The sequence below is a fragment of the Schistocerca serialis genome, chromosome 4, assembly GCF_023864345.2.
Source record: "Schistocerca serialis cubense isolate TAMUIC-IGC-003099 chromosome 4, iqSchSeri2.2, whole genome shotgun sequence".
Taxonomy (NCBI): domain Eukaryota; kingdom Metazoa; phylum Arthropoda; class Insecta; order Orthoptera; family Acrididae; genus Schistocerca; species Schistocerca serialis.
Window position 1 is genome coordinate 403,758,967 of NC_064641.1, and position 4,406 is coordinate 403,763,372.

The window sequence follows — 4,406 nt, forward strand, 5'->3', positions numbered from 1 at the left end:
TGCATGCATAAGGGCCAGAGGCGGACATACGCGTTATTGACTTGCTGAATTCGTAAGGCACTTCCACGTGAACAAATCAGACAGTTTTTCTGAAATTGTAATCATCTGCTTGTCGGTAAATGTACAACAGAAAGGAGCTTACACACACGCACACACACACACACACACAGAGAGAGAGAGAGAGAGAGAGAGAGAGAGAGAGAGAGAGAGAGAGAGAGAATAAGTAAACAAAATTTAAGTTCGCCGTCAAACTCTCTTGCCAGCAAATGAACGACAACGAAGTTAGGATACACAACAACTACGTGCACCTCGCGTTTGGTGAGATGAAATCATACAGATAACATTTAATATATGTGTGAAGCACTCTAGAAATACAAAATAAGAAGGCTCAGTCACAATAAAACGTGGTTCATAACAAATATATGCGCGGAACATTTTGCTACACCAAAATCTCCGTTTTTTAAAATCAAGAGATATGTTAATATCGTTTGTGTTGCAGACAACAAGCTATCAATGAAGGACACCATGCAGATGGACCTGCGAAAGCACACAACGCAAAATAACGGGAAAAGAACCAAAACTGTCTTTAGGCCTCATTTTGTTAGATCAGTTACAACCTAAGGTATCAAACTTCCTGGCGGATTAAAACTGTGTGCCCGACCGAGACTCGTACTCGGGACCTTCGCAGAAGTAAAGCTGTGAGTACCGAGCGTGAATCGTGCTTCGGTAGCTCAGTTGGTAGAGCACTTGCCCGCGCATAGCAAAGGTCCCGAGTTCGAGTCCCGGTCGGGCACGCAGTTTTAATCTGCCAGGAAGTTTCATATCAGCGCACACCCCGATGCAGAGTGAAAATCTCATTCTGGAAACATCCCCCAGGCTGTGGCTAAGCCATGTCTTCGCAATATCCTTTCTTTCAGGAGTGATAGTTCTGCAAGGTTCGCAGGAGACCTTCTGTAAAGTTTGGAAGGTAGGAGACGAGGTACTGGCAGAAGTAAAGCCGTGAGTACCGAGCGAGAGTCGTGCTTCGGTAGCTCAGTTGGTAGAGCACTTGCCCGCGCAAGGCAAAGGTCCCGAATCGAGTCTCGGTCGGGCAAACAGTTTTAATCTGCCAGGAAGTTTCATATCAGCGCACACTCCGCTGCAGAGTGAAAATCTCATTCTGGAAACATCCCCCAGGCTGTGGCTAAGCCATGTCTCCGCAATATCCTTTCTTTCAGGAGTGCTAGTTCTGCAAGGTTCGCAGGAGACCTTCTGTAAAGTTTGGAAGGTAGGAGACGAGGTACTGGCAGAAGTAAAGCTGTGAGTACCGAGCGTGAGTTGTGCTTCGGTAGCTCAGTTGGTAGAGCACTTGCCCTTGAAAGGCAAAGGTCCCGAGTTCGACTCTCGGTCGGGCACACAGTTTTAATCTGCCAGGTAGTCTCATATCAGCGCACATTCCGCTGCAGAGTGAAAATCTCATTCTGGGAACCTAAGGTATGCTTACGTTTTACAGTTTTTTAGTAAACAAAATCCACTGGCTTAGCGGTACCGAAACATATTTGGGTAACAAGAAACAACAGTGTTTTTCCACGAAAGGCGCAACCTATATCAAATAATTTTAACTGCTAACACGGAATAAATACAAGAGCTGTCAGTTCAAAAGGTGACTACTGAAGGTTCATGTCTGTGCAAGTTCTGTATGCCGACGCTACCGACACAGCAATCAGAACTGCTAAATGGAGCTACGATTTTCTCAACCTACCTTCCAAGGTTGATGCTATGTTGCGGTTAACTGAAACCAATACGCCACCTTGCCAGAGTCCAGGTGCGTGCTGTTATTTATTTAGCTGTTATTTACAGAGCCTGGATATGAAGTAGTACAAACATATCAAACAGTTCTGGAAAAATATTGCGTCACAATGTACACTGACGTGCAGAGTTTAAGAACGAAAGTAACTCACACGAGATGTGTCACTGCCAAGTAACATACCTCGATCATACGTCGGCCATAAGGAGAAATAATTGCTGCAGTGTTGTACATAAGGTAACTGATGTAATACAAAATGAGACGAAAAAAATGAGACTTTTCTTCAAAGGCAATAAGTATGCTAAAGTCCTCGCAGTTTATAACAATCCCCTGAACATCACAAAAGGCAAGTTGTGATTCTTAATAACGTGTGTGATCACAATGGGCAGCATTGCATGCTCTTTAACCTGTTGACCATAAGATGGGTAAGGCAGAAGCAGGCCGTTCCTTCTTCTACCAAAGTATCTGACAACTGCTGGGTGGTCGTTGACATATCCGTACGTGCTACAATACACTGTCTCCCGCACGTGGTCAATGAGATTTAGGTCGGAGGAACGAGCATGCAAGTCAATTCTCCGCATATACTCTGGTTTCAATAGCTCCTCCACCAGCTTTGTTCGATGCGGTCGGCATTCTCATCCATAAAAATGAAGTCAGGTCCGAACGCGCATCTGAAACGACGCACACGTGGAAAGAATTACTATTACTTTGACCAGTGTGTGTTCTGTGTTCCAGCAGGTGGAGATCAGTACGCCCGTGCAATATTATGACTTCCCCAAACCATAACACATGGAGCATCAAAACGATCATGCACACAATGTTCCTGGGTGTATTACGTGTACACACATCTCGTCATATGAGAGTATGTCCAGAATCACTACTCAGACTGCACCAACTCGCATCCTCGCTGGTCCAACCCTCTACCTTCTTTGCGCCACCCTAAAAAGATGTGTGTGTGTGTGTGTGTGTGTGTGTGTGTGTGTGTGTGTGTGTGTATGTGTGTGGGTGTGTGTGTGTGTGTGTGTGTGTGTGAGAGAGAGAGAGAGAGAGAGAGAGAACACAGACGTACTGTTCGTAGAGGAAAGTGAACAGGTCCATGCAGTCACTGTGGAGAATTAGATTGCGTTCCATGCAATCCTGTTAAATGTGGTTGGAGCTGTACCCTCTGTTTGACTTTGATTCATTCTTGTCTGTTGCACAACTGCTTTAGTTGACAACTACATCCTCCCTTCCAGTAGCAGCCCCTATGGTCGCAATAATTGGCACACAAGTGAAACAGCGCTGTGTGCAATATCAGTTTCCCGTGTTGCAATCGTCAAACCTCATCCTTCTTTCCGTTTTCCGGTGATTCTTACTTGTGTCAAGTCATCCACATATTACCTGCGGGCCGCGTTGTACTGACCAACACCACCACACTGTCCCATAACTCTGCGCCGATTGGCACACACGTACACAAACGCACTCTGTCTTACTTCATTCCTTCAACTGCCTCGTACGCGGAGCCAGCCACATTTGGCGCTGCAGTCAAGCTGACGTCAGGCCATGGTATGTCCAAATTTTTGGGCACGCTGGAAGATCTCTAGCAAAATGCTTCTGCACTTCCATCCATGTTCTCCTCGCCGTTAACATGTTATTTTAGAATATATACTTCATCATTAAGTTTTGCAGAATAGCATATTTTCATACTAGCAGAAAGGAATGTGTCTCATTGGCAATGGCTTATAATCACTCTGCTACTACAAGTGTCTTATATTTACCCTGAAAAACTTGTGCAGCATGAAATCCCACAAGGCACTACACAAACATCCATTAGTTTTCCAGTATATCAGTGGATATTAATAGTAAGTGGTTGTTTCGCGAGTCAACACTGGGCCGAAAAGGCTCCGGAACGTAAAATAAAGGCCTCCGAAGATGAGACAACGACGAAAGCGACCAAGCTTAGCAAGCCCGTGACGTGGAGAAGATTTACCGTCTCCGCCACATCCGCATGCAGTACGCTGCGTCACACACGGAAGACGTATGGCGGTGACAGCAGCTGTCAGCGGAAGAATTTCTGCTAAGTAAGACTGGTGACAGGACTAACCCAACAGGAATTCAGAAGGGTCGCAGTCGTAAAGGCGATGAAGTTTTGAACGTCCACTCATGCCCTAGCAGTTACATGTTAAGTTAACTGATGCGACGGCAAAGCACTAGTGCTATACGACGAACTATAGAAGTTGTTCACCTGTGACTAGGAACTGTTAAGATACAAAAAAGAAAGCGACGGATTCAACGCACATCGAATACCTACGAACTCGACTTACGAGAATACAGCCCCTACACTTCGTAAATCGCTACTATCCCTTCAAGATAAATATCACTTCTAAATGCATGCCCCTTTATTGTGTACACATAAACTCATACCTTACAATGGAGACTTTTCTACTCACATAAACGTCATAATAGAGTAGCGGTAGCTCGGAAACTTACTTCCAAAGAATTGAGATATTTCGAAATATTTTTAAGTATATCACCCACTTTCGTGGTTATCGCTAAACACATAAATCAAAAGTCCTGTGCCTGTTTTTCAAAAGTTCGATGTTAACAAATTTCTCTTCTTCAGAAATGCTTTTGTTGCCAT

At 44.7% G+C, this 4,406-nt stretch overlaps 1 non-coding gene across 1 annotated transcript; it reads left to right on the forward strand.

Moving 5' to 3' along the window:
* The first annotated feature begins 1,320 nt into the window (after positions 1-1,320).
* Positions 1,321-1,395, forward strand: Trnas-uga (transfer RNA serine (anticodon UGA)). The gene has a single exon. It is a non-coding gene; the product is annotated as a tRNA-Ser (tRNA).
* Positions 1,396-4,406: the final 3,011 nt, after the last annotated feature.